The 13,246-nt window shown below is 44.3% G+C and overlaps 1 pseudogene; it reads left to right on the top strand.

Moving 5' to 3' along the window:
• The first annotated feature begins 4,244 nt into the window (after nucleotides 1-4,244).
• LOC122565532 overlaps nucleotides 4,245-13,246 on the top strand; it is a 24,106-nt pseudogene continuing 15,104 nt past the window's right edge.

Below are 13,246 nucleotides of genomic sequence, written 5' to 3' on the forward strand. Positions count from 1 at the left end.
CTCTTGACATTCAATGGTGTTACCATCACTGAGTCCCCCACTGTCAACATCCTGGGTATTATCATTGACCACAGACTCAACTGGACTCACCACATAAACACATGGGTACAAAAGCAGGTCAGAAGCTAGGGATACTGTGGCATATATTTCACCTCCTGACTACTCAAAGCACCATCTACAAGGCACAAGTCAGGAGTGTGATGGAGTATTCCCCACTTGCCTGGATTGCAGCTCCAGCAACACTCAAGAAGCTTGACACCATCCAAGAGAAAGCTGTCCACTCGATTGACATTACAGCCACAGGCACCCACTCCCTCCACCACCGATGCTCAGTAGCAGCAATGTGTACCACCTCTAAGATAAACTGCAGAAATTCACCAAAGATTCTCAGAAAGCACCTTCTAAATCCACGACCATTTCTATCTGGAAGGACAAGGGCAGCAGATACATTGGAAAACAACCACCTGCATGTTCCCTTCCAACACACTCACCATCCTGACTTGGAAATGTATTGCTGTTCCTTCAGTGTCGCTGTGTCAAGATTCTGGATTTCCCTCCTCAATGACACTGTGGATTAACCCACAACAGGTGGACTGCGGTAAGAGACAGCTCAAGGGTAACTAGAGATGGGCAATAAATGCTGGCCAGCCAGCGACAGCGACACTCACTCCCACAAAATTATTTTAAAAATCCCCAAAACTAGAGAGACACCACAATGCCAGTCTACACAACAATACCTTCTGAAGAGAACATCAGCAGTAGCCATAGAGATATACAGCACAGAAACGGAGCCTTCGACCTAGTCCCATAAGCCAGCATTTGGCCCAAATCTGTCTGAACCCTTCCTATTTATGTACACATCCAGATGTCTTTCAAATGTTGTAATTGCAAGGCCATAAGGCATAGGAACAGTGATTAGGGCATTTAGCCCATCAAGGCTGCTCTGCCATTCAGTCATGGCTAACACATTTCTCAACCTCATTCTCCCACTTTCCCCCTTTAATCCTTGATACTCAAGAACCTATCTATCTCATTCTTAAATATACTCAATGACCTGGCCTCCACAGCCCTCTGTGGCAGTGAATTCCATAGATTCACCACTCTCTGACTGAAGAAGTTTCTCCTTATCTCCATTCTAAAAGGTCTTCCCTTAATTCTAAGGCTGTGCTCACGGCTCCTAGTCTCTCCTACCAATGGAAACATATTCCCAGCATCCACTCTGTCCAGGCCATTCAGTATTCTGTAAGTTTCAATTAGATCCCTCCTCATCCTTCTAAACTCCATTGAGGAGTGACCCAGAGTCTTCAAACATTCCTCATATGTTAAGCTTTTCATTCCTGGGACCATTCTTGTGAGCCTCCTCTGAACATGCTGCAGGGCCAGTATATCCTTCCTGAGGCATGGGACCCAAAACTGCACACAATACTCCAAATGTGGTCTCACCAGAGTGTTATAGAGTCTCAGAAGTAAATCCCTACTTCTATATTCTGTCCTCTCAAAATAAATGCCAACACTGCATTTGCCTTCCTAACTACTGACTCAACTTGCAAATTTACCATGAGAGAATCCTGGATGAGAACTCCCGAGTGTCTTTGCAGTTCAGACTTCTAAATTTTCTCCTTGTTTAGAAAGTAGTACATGCCTCTGTTCTCCTTACCAAAGTGTATGATGTCACACTTTCCCACATTGTATTCCATCTGTCACTTCTTTACCCACTCTCCTAACCTTCTCCTGACTCTCTGCCTCCTCAGTGCTACCTGTACCTCTATCTACCTTTGTATCGTCTGCAAACTTAGCCAGAATGCTCTCAGTTCCTTCATCTCGATCATTAATATATAATGTGAAAAGTTGCAGTCCCAGCACTGAGCCTTGCGGATCACCACTTGTCACTGGCTGCCATTCTCAGAAAGATCCTTTTATCCCCACTCTCTTTTTTCTGCCAGACAGCCTAGCATTTTTACATCTAACAGCATGGGCCTTTATCTTACTCAGTAGCCTCCTGTGTGGCACTTCGCCAAAGACCTTCTTGAAGTCCAGGTAGATAACATCCACTGAGCCTCCTTGGTCTAACCTGCTCATTACTTCTTCAAAGAATTCTAGCAGATTTGTCAGGCATGACCTCCCCTTGATGAAACCATGCTGACTTTGCCCTATTTTACCATACCAGCCTCTATTACGTCCTCTGGCAGCTTACTCCATACACACATCAGCCTCTGTGTGAAAAAGTTGCCCCTCAGGTCCCTTTTAAATTTTTTCCCCCCTCACTTTAAATCTATGCCCTCCAGTTTTGGACACCCCTACCCTGGGGAAAAACACCTATTGTTTACTTACCCTATCCATGTCCCTTATGATTTTATAAATCTCTATAAAGTCTTCTCACAGAGTCTGATGCTCCAGGGAAAATACCCCCAGTCTATTTGGCTTCTCCCTGTACCTCAAACCCTCCAACCTTGGCAACATTCTCCTAAATCTTTTCTGAACCTTTTCAAATTTCACAACATTCTCCCTATAGCAGAGAGACCAGAATTGCACACAGTATTTCAATACAGCCACAACACAACGTCTCAATGCCTGTACTCAATGCACTGACCAATAAAGGCAAGCATACCAAACAAAGGCAGTAAGAGCCATATTTCTTTAAAAAAAAATCTGGTGACTGTTTCATCTTAAAAGGCTCCTCCGCATTTTTCAAAATCCACCAGACCGGATACTTGATCTCTTGAAGAGAAACATGTGCCTCATGTCAGCAAAATCTTGTAATCAAAGAAGCTGTGCCAAGGTATCCTTATATCTAAGTTGGCACTGTAAGTAGCAACTAATAAACTTTTCACAGCACTCATTGATATATGTGACAATAAAGGCTAATTCTAATTCTAATTGATGACTTGTTGAACATCCATATCTTTGAAAGAATCTTAGAATAAACCCAGGATTGGAATTCAGCCACTGAACACACATACACTATTCTTTCAGAATGTAAACACTGCACTTATTGCACATGTAATGACAGATTTTTACTAAGAAGGACAAAATATATAAACTGGCTTTTGTTCACCAGTTGTAGAAATGTTCCCTTCACTGTTTCATTTTCATGGTGTGATGCAACAGTTAGACTTTCACAATGACTGTGTTAATAAATGACCCTGTTTATTTAAACACAGAAAGGAATGCTTGCTGCTGTTAATTACATTGGCTGCAATACACCAAGGCCTGAAAAACATCCACACCTTCCTTTTCACAAAGTACACTGATTATGGAGAGTGAGGGTAAGGCTGTAAGAGTTTTTTATTCTGACCTGGGCCTGCCTGTAACAGGTAGGCACTCTGATTAACAGGATGTAACTCATCATTCCCCTGCAAGGAATATTCACATTGTGTTAAGAATTGAGAGTTGGGTTGAAAAAAAATCACATCATCAGGTTTGCAAGGGACTAAAGATTGTCGGCAACGCTGATGAAAGGATAAAATTACAAGGTAATCTTGGTCGATTATGTGATTGGGTACAAACTGGAAAATGTAACTCATGTAATTTGTACATAAAACAAACAGAACAGGGAATATCCCAAATGGGATAACTAAACATTATGGAATGTCTGAAGACACTTCAGTCCTGGCACTTAGATCATTAAAATGTACAGAAAATAATCAAATACTCATCAAATGCATACCTTAAATCTCAAAATGTCGAATACAATGGATAGATGTAATTTTTAAATATATAATTACACAATGGCTGTGAACAATCTAGCCACCACACCCTTGGAAAGATGTACTGTCCTTGGATGGAGTATGATGCAATTTGTATTGTCGGATGGGAGCCCATCCTTGATTGTACTTAAAGACCCACAGCACCGCGATTGGCACTTTACTCCCCTGTGAATGGTCTGACCAAGCCACTCCATGAATAACTGCCTTGCCATCAATGCCCACATCCCATGGAAAAAAACACCAATTTTGCAACTGAGTTTGACAGATTTTCCTAAACTATTTATTAAGGCATTTCAAGTAAAGATGGATATATGGAGTGAGGTCACTGATACACCGTGATCTCATTTTTTAAAAATCACACAACACCAGGTTATAGTCCAACAGGTTTATGTGGAAGCACATTATCTGAAATGGCAAGTTTAAAGAACAGTGAGGGTTTACCCAAATGAATGAATGAAACACGGGAAGGAAGGAATTACTTAATAAGCCCCGTGTTCCCAGGCCAGTCACAGATTGCAATAACCTGGACAGAAAGAATCGATTTATTGGGATGGGGAAACCCCCCGTGGGGCAGGGAGCTGCTGCACTGCGATTGGTTTCCTCACCAATTAGCGGCTATAAAGCGGGTTGGTGCTCAGGGGCGGGCACAGATTCAGGCAGCGCGATGGGACATTGGTTGGTTTGGTGTCTGTACCTTTGGGCCGCTCGGCCCTTCCTGGTCTCTGCTGTGTGTCCTCCGGAGCCGGGCTGGAGGCTGCCGTGTGGCCTGGCCACTATCAACAGCACTGAGTGCATCAAGCAGGGCTGCTGCTTTCAGTCCCCGAGTCTCAGTGGGCAATCCTGTTTCTACAACCTGAGAGACAGCCCAGGTAAGCAGCCCAGCCTCCTCCCGGAGCGGAGCCCACCCCGAATGGGGGGAAGGAAGCATGAGGACCACCCCAGGCTGGCACTGAGGAAATAACCCGGGACTTGTTGGTGTTTCCTTGTGCAATGGTGAAGGGCTGTTTGTGGGAGTCAGTGGGAGGGAGGCAAAGGGTCCTGTCCCTGAGGGAATAACCCAGGGACATGATGCTGTCCCTCCCTAGTCGAGTAGGGGATAATCCCGAGTGAAGCGGCTGGTTGGTTTGATTGATAATGTTCGGGTCTCACTAGGTTGTTGTTAAAAATCATCTGCTTTTAAAATAATCCCTTTAAGAGGTTAATTTGGGATGATACTATAAAGGTTTCTAGTGTTGTCGTGTTGAGGTGGTTATCACTTGCTGTAACTGCTAAGAGGGTATTTTTGTTTGCTGTGTGAGGGTAGAAACTCCACATTTGCTGTTGCTTGGAACACTTGTGTTCTTCCCAAGAATCTGAAAACCTCCATGTAGAGGCAATGGAGAATGTCACCTAAGGTTGTGCTTAGGTAGACAAATGCCAGGGCCTATATAGCCTGCCTGCCCACATTGGTGGTGGGGATAAATTGCTGTAAGCTGAAAATGTGTTGCTGGAAAAGTACAGCAGGTCAGGCAGCATTCAAGGAGCAGGAGAATTGATGTTTCTCCTGCTCCTTGGATGCTGCCTGACCTGCTGTGCTTTTCCAGCAACACATTTTCAGCTGATCTCCAGCATCTGCAGTCCTCACTCTCCTCATAAATTGCTGTAAATCAACCTTCACTGAGCTTCGGTGTCAGAGAAGTGCTAGCAGCTATGGGCCAGTTTGTCTAACAGTGGGTATTTCGATAAACACTTTAAACAAATCATATCTTGAACTTGTTGTATAAACTTGAATGAATTAAACACTAGTTTGTGATTGGCAAACTATTAGTCTAAATGTTTTTCCATTAACACAAATAGTGGGTATTCCTTTAATATCTTGTAAAGGGAAAGACTTATGACCTGAGGGGTAATCTCTTTGGGCAGAGTGGTATCTGTATGGAATGGACTGCCAGAGAAAGTGATTGAGGCAGGTACAATAGCAACAGTTCATGATAACCTTGGAAAAGTACACAAATGGGAAGGGTTTGTGGGGATAATGCCCCAAATGTGGGTTATTGGAACTCGCTGGGTATCACGATCAGCATGGATTCCTTTGGGCTGAAGGGTCGGTTTCCATGCTGTACTTTCCTAGCTTTCTAAGAAAGCATGGATAATTATTGCTTGATGAAAGCAAAACTTATGGAATGGGGATTGAGACTTGCAATGGGTCTCATGCTGGAGATATTAACATGAGGCTATAAATAGGACAGGACTTGTCAAACTGGTATCACATTTTTCTAATGTGATTTACTGTCTCACTTGTGGAAAAAATGTAACATGGTTATACTCTAGCACTTTTAAGATGGAAAAATAAAGCAAAACATCACAAGCCAGAAGTGTTCATCTTCAGCCTTTCTGTGATCTGTAATGTCCCTTTGCCATGCTGCACTTGGATTAGATTCCCTACAGTGTGGAAACAGGCCCTTTGGCCCAACCAGTCCACACTTCTCCTCCTGAAGAGCAACCCACCCAGATCTACTTCTCTCTAGCTGATGCATCTAACACAGGCAATCCATCCTAACCTGCACATCTTTGGGCTGTGGGAGGAAACTGGAGCACCTGGAGGAAACCCATGAGATGGGGGAGAACGTGCAAACTCCACACAGCTGCCCAAGGCTGGAATTGAACTTGGGACCCTGGTGCTGTGAGGCAGTGCTAGCCACTGTGCTGCCCTTACTGTGACAAGTCACCATTCTGTGGCACTATCACTCAGTGCAGAGGCCACCAGATACTACACTGACCCGAACCTGCTTCCTGAGTCTGCTTTGGGTTCATTTGTCACCTCCATGAATCTGCACAGGACATAGACACTGCCAGGAACCCATCTTTCACCCCCCCCCCCCCCCCCCTGTTTTGAGACCAACTGGTTTGGTTAAGATGGATGTTTGGCATAAATGTTTCTTTCCTTTTGCTTCTCTCTAAAACTACAGTCAGTAATATTGTACTGAAACATTCCTATGCTTCCTGAAATCTTTACAACTTGAGGGTTATAATGAAATGTTTCTGCCAGCATTGATTCTTTAGATGTGAATGTCTAAATTGTTTTAATCAAACTGTCTTGAATATCTGTCAGTGCCTGTGATAATGCTAGGTAGTGTTCTGAATTTGGCTTGTTTGGCCCCTAATTGTTGTAAATTCAAACAATACTGTATTAAATTTTTTTTGTCTAAGACAAAGCAGAAGTTTGCTTATTACAAAACTGGTATTACACTAACAGGTATAAAGATACAGCATGGAAAGACTTTTCAGTCCCATTTGTTTATGCCAACCAGATATACCGACTAGTCCCAAATTGCTAGTACTTGGTCTGCATCTCTAAGCCCTTCCTATTTATATACCCAGCCAGAAGTCTTTTAAATGGGTGGCACAGTGGTTAGCACTGCTGCCTCTCAGCGCCAGAGACCCAGGTTCAATTCCCACCTCAGACGACTGACTGTGTCGAGTTTGCACATTCTCCCCGTGTCTGCGTGGGTTTCCTGAGTGCTCCGGTTTCCTCCCACAGTCCAAAGATGTGCAGGTCAGGTGAATTGGCCATGCTAAATTGCCTGTAGTGTTAGGTAAGGGGTAAATGTAGGGGTATGGGTGGGTTGCGCTTCGGCGGGTTGGTGTGGACTTGTTGGGCCGAAGGGCCTGTTTCCACAATCTAATTTTTAAAAAAAAATGTAGTTGTACCAGCCAGCACTATACCTCTGGCAGCTCATTCTATACTTGCATCACCTCCTGGAATAAGTTGTCCCTTTTATACCTCCCCTCTCTCCCTAAACCTATGCCCCTCTAGTTCTGGACCCTCCACCCTAGGGAAAAGACCTTGTCTGTTTACCCTATCCATGCCCCTCATGACTTAGTCTCTAAATGTGCAGTGTTGTATTTTGGAAAGGCAAATCAGGACAGGACTTAGACACTGAATGGTAAGGTTCTGGGGAGTGTTGCTCAACAGACCTCAGTGTGGGTTTATAATTAAAAGTAGAGTCAGATAGCAGAATGAAGGTGGTGTTTGCTATACTTTATTATTATTCAGAGCATTGAGTATAGGAGTTAGAAGGTCATGTTGCAGCTGTACAGGACATTGGTTAGGCCACTATTGGAATATTGTATGTAACTGTCTTTCTATTTGAAGGGTGTGGTGAAAGCTTGAAAGGGTTCAGAAGTCTTCAAGGCTGTTACTGAGGTTGGAGGGTTTGAGCTAGAGGAGAGGTTGAATAGGCTGGGGCTGTCTTCCCTGGAGTGTCAGGTTGAGGGGTGACCTTAGAGGTTTATAACACTGACAGGTATGGATAGGTAAATATCAAGGTCTTTCTCTGGGGTGGGGGTATCCAGAACTAAAGATTTGAGGGGCCTGAGGAGCAACCTTTCAGGCAGCAGGTGGTGTATTGAATGAGCTGCCAGAGGCAGTGGAGGCTAGTGCTTTTCCAACACTTAAGGCATCTGGATGGGTAGATGAATGATGTGGAGGTGCCTGTGTTGGACTGGCTTGGCCAGCCCAAGATAATATAACAGCATGTTATCATCCAACAGCTTTAGTTTAAAAACCAGCTTTCAGAGCTCTGCTTTTTTTTTCAGGTGTTAGGGAGGAGGATGTATTGGACACTTGCTTGGTAACTAAAAGATGAAAGGGTCATACAGTAGATTCAAATTATTGAACAAACCTAGATGTTGGTGGTTTTGATCAGCTTGAGTGGAGATGCAGGTTTTGATTGAAAGAAACTGGGATTTCAGTTACTGCCCCAAGATGACTTGAACTTTTGTCAGCAGAAGACATACTCTTCAGTCAGATGTTTAAGTGATGCCTTAGTTAGTTTCCATGACTCCTAACACAAAGTCAGACTGGTTTCACTTCCAAAGTAGGAATTGTATAATGCCACACTAGCAGCTCAGTGGTTAGCACTACCTCAGTACCAGGATCTAGATTCAGTGCCAGCCTTGGGTGACTGGAGTTCACACATTTCCCTCATGTTTGCAGGGTTTGCTCCAGATGCTCTGGTTTCCTCCCATGGTCAAGACCTGCAAGTTAGGTGAAGTGGACAGGCTAAATTGCCCATAATGTTTTAGGATATGTTGGCTAGATGCATTAGTCAGGGGAATATTGAGCAATAGGGTAGGGAAATGGATTAGTGTGGACTTGTTGGGCCAAATGGCCTGTTTCCACACTATAGGGGTTATAACCATCTACAGATTGCTGATTAATTCTATTGTAAAGAATGGCAAATTGACCCCTAGATTTGTGTAGAAGAGCCACATGTAGTGTGCCACAAACCAAGATCTTTGAAGCCATGAAGATCATGGGTACTGAAGTGAACTCAGTCTCTGCTTGGCAACACTACATTGGATTTCAGGGATACACACCTCAGATATTGACCTAAAGATCTGAGGCTGAATGTCCTTCACTGCTGAAGTGTACCCCTCCAGGAGGGATATGGTGCTATACTAATTAGTTTGTGGATGGGGTGGACCAAAAGGTCTCTTTCTGCTGTGCAGATAACTAATGTGTGTCTCTAATTTGAGACACTGCAGATGCAAGAATCTAAAATAAACCAGCAGGAGGCTGGAAGAACATAAGCCAGGCAGCATCAGGAAGTGAAGTCAGTGCTTCAAGTGTAACCCTTCAGGACTCGGTCTCAAATTTTAGAATCCTGTGACTGTAATAGATAAATGTAAGATGTTTTGCTTACATGCAAATGTTGGATTACTGTCTTTTTAAATCTCTCAAGACTCGACCTCTGGCTTTTTTGTTTGGGGGGGGGTTGAGGCTTCATCCCTCTGTCAATGATTTGGAGGCCATAATCACCAATGGGGAAACTGAACGCTCCCATTCTCTCTACAGTGTGCACAGCAGATGGTCAGTTCATTGTAGCAATCACCAGGAACCTGACCCGTCCTGCCCTCAACCTGTCATCTCTGTCTGTGAAAGATGGACATGAAGCTGAGTGCAGGCCTAAGCTCGTCACAGCGGAACTTGTAGCCTTCCGCTTCCCAATTACCTCTTGTGGCTCGACCCAGCGGGTGAGTATTGGAGACTCCAGCATTCAGTCCCTCTGAATGGGCCAGCTCCCTATTAAACAGTGTCTTCCCTTGCAGGAGGAGAATGGGAGCTTTGTGTATGAAATGGATGTCTTGGGGAAGAGGATGATTCAGAGGGGGCCACTGGGCTCAATAACCCGGGACAGCACCTTCAGGTGAGAGGGCAGTGGGATTTGTTGGTATGGAGGGGGAAGTGTTACTGACTGCAACTCCACCACCTATTTCTGTCTCAACAGCCTGCACATCCAGTGCAAGTACAAGGGGGAGCATGAGGCAGGCTTACAAATCAATGTCTCAGTTTACACCCTAGCTGGTGGTACAGGGACAGTGACTACCCCATTCAGAGAATCCTTCAGGAGTCGGTGTTTGTTGAGGTTCGTGTGAAGGATCGCACTGACCCAATGATAGTCCTGAGATTGCGTGACTGCTGGGCAACCCCTGTGCCAGCCCCTGACCATGAGGTGCAGTGGAGTCTCCTGGTGGATGGGTAAGTAAATGGATAGGGTAATGCCTTTAGTTCATCAGACCATGATCAGCTGTTCCTGCCATGATTAATGGATAAATGTTTCCATGGCCTTGGATCAATTGTTTTGAATTTGTTTGACTCCATCTCTAGGTTCTCAATCAAACCTCATATCAGCCCACCTGATTGTTGCTGAAATACTGAACTCCATTAACTTCCCACTGCAAATTAGTACAGGTGATCTTCCACAGATGTACACAACTCAACATGCTGTTTTCTCCTGTAAGAAGTCCAATACAATAAGTGCTAGAGAAACACAGGATTTCTGGTTATTAATCCACTTTGTCCATGTTATACCCACTTTTCTGTGAACAGATGCCTCTCCTCTTCAGATCAAGTAATAACTATATACCACAGCCACAAATGGCCCTGTTTAACCTGTTAACATGGCTAAACCTGCACTAAGGACAAGTTGAAATAATTGATCAGGTCCAAATGATCTTTCCAACTGAAGTGTGCATCAGGGCATGTGATTTGACAATACCACCGTTAGACCAATTCTAATTAAGCTATCAAGTTAGAACCTGTTTGTAGTGAGTCTACAATGTTGTTTTCTTTAACCTGGAAGAACCAACTGGGTTGGAGCAAGGGTGAACAGGGAAAAATCTCCAACTTTCACTCTAGCCTTGATGACTGCTGCCATAAATGGCCAAGGTATTATTGCAGTGGATCAATCACTCCTGTCAGTGACTCCACCATCCTGTTTCAGGTGTCCCTATGAAGGTGATGACTATCTGACCCTCCTACACCCAGTAGGTGTCTCTTCTGGCCTGCAGTTCCCAACCCATCACAAGCGGTTTGAAGTGAAGACGTTTGTTTTCTTGGATGGAGTGTCTGAGCAGCCCCTCTCTGGACAGGTAACCAAATGGAAGGAATGAGGCCAAGCTCATGAAATCCTCTTGCTGTGTCTCTGTGCTACAACCTGGGATATTGATCTCCAGGAAGCTCCCCTCACATCTCTCCTTCTTTCTAGGTTTACTTGCACTGCAGTGCTGAGGTTTGCTCTCCCTCTGCTCAGGATGACTGTACACCCATGTGTGGTCCAAGTGAGTTCCTCTTTTGTGGGAGGCAAAGGGTATTTAAATCTCTCTAATGTAATGAGCCATATGAATAAAGGAGAATTGGCAGATGTCATGTTTACTGAAGCATTTAAAAGTTACAAAACAACTTCCCAGTGCAGATGTATAACATGAAGTAAGGGGGTTAGCTCTCTTCTGAAACAGAAGGCATGAATTGGTCATCTGAGCTCGCACAAAGTGAATGTTGGGATTCAGTTCGTTAAGTCCTTTTGGCTCCACATTCATGTGAATGTGCAATAGCTAAACTTGATTGCAGAGATGGGTAAAGGTTTGAAAAGAGAAATAGATGGTAATGTCACTGACCTAGCAATACACCACTCCAGGGTAAATATTCTGGGGATCTGAGTCAAATCTCCCCCCCCCTCCCCCCCTCCCCTGTAGGTAACTTGAATTCCAGAAGTCTCTCGATTAAAGCTAGTTAAATGGTGACCGTGTAACTGTCAGCCTTTTCAAAAACTTCCTTTCAGGAAGTCTTCTGTCCTTGCTGGGTCTGACCTTCATTTGACTACTCCAGAGCCACTGCCAAGTGGCTGAATTTTAATTGCCCTCCAGATGGGTCAGGATTTTGGCTGGACTAGCTAAAGGCACATAACATCAAGTGGGCAAGAGTTCTTGAAAAGCTCATTGTTTGAGCTACCACTTTAGCAGGAAGACAAGAACAGTATTGAGGGGAAATAACAGCAGTAAAAGACTCTCTCCATATATGGATCATAGCTTGTTCCCAAATGACTGCTGCACCTAGGAGGCTTCCCAACAGTTCCTTCAAGCACCAGTGAGATGACATTCTAAACTACAGTCTGGGTCACTGCCTTTCTCAATACTCACATACAAACCTTCTGAATGGGTTTCTATTGACTGCTGGAATGATGGGTGATCATAGTGGTGCTGAGGGGGAGGGGTCAGATAAGGTGACTGCTGAAGGATGACCTCTGGTTAGAGCTAGGCTCACTCTATCAAATAAGTGATCCACTGAAGATTCAGGCCCCCTTGGTTAAACTGTTGCAATTCAATAGCAGGCCCACTAAGGCAGACTTTAGGCATGATTGATAGATTGAGGGGTGGACAATGCTTTGCAGCAGTTCAAGAAGGTTGCTCACCATCTTTGGGCAACTAGGGATTGACAATAAATGAGCATTAATGGCTTGGCCATGTCCCACAAGTGAATGAAGTCAAGAACCCAATCTGATCTACCACCAAATGGTAGAATAGGTTGAGGGGCTGAATATCCTCCTGGTCACACTGACTTGAAGCCATCTGCTTCAGATTTGGAGTAACTTGCTTGTTGAAGGAATTTCTGCTGGCCTGTCTGAGGCTTGATCCCTCCTGTACAGACAGTGAAAGGGGTTTTTGTCAATAGGAACTGAATCCATGTCTGAAGCACTAACTTGTCCCCCTCAATGCCAATAAGAAAACAGGCCTGGATTTAATGGCCACAGAATCATGGCCCTTCTCTGAAGAACCAGAGATATAACAATCCACAGCAAGAACTTGCTAAACTGTATGTGAGGGAATAGTTGTTTTGAACCAGCATTGGGAATGCTTGCTTTGATGATCTCACCTGGAGGTTTGTGACCAACAGCAATATTGAGCTTCCTTCCTGGCACTTCCCATTCCCAAATAAACCACTGTTAACAATAACTGAGTATACTTTTCACTGACCAGTGAAATATAGTTGCATAAAAGGAGTTCTTTCCAACTTCAATGGTTTGAATCATCAGTGTCCAGTGCAGCCTGAGTGAAAGCAGTGACTACCAAGTATGAGGGTTTCCGTTTTCACTAAAACATCAAATTGTGGGGGGGGGTTAGATAAGCATTTGCTAACTGCTACCTGTTGCTGAGCAGGATGAAGTACAGATGGTTCTCCACATAGTAAACACTTCTGATCTTAGAGCAAGCTCTCA

This window comes from Chiloscyllium plagiosum, chromosome 31, assembly GCF_004010195.1.
Source record: "Chiloscyllium plagiosum isolate BGI_BamShark_2017 chromosome 31, ASM401019v2, whole genome shotgun sequence".
Classification (NCBI taxonomy): Eukaryota; Metazoa; Chordata; class Chondrichthyes; order Orectolobiformes; family Hemiscylliidae; genus Chiloscyllium; species Chiloscyllium plagiosum.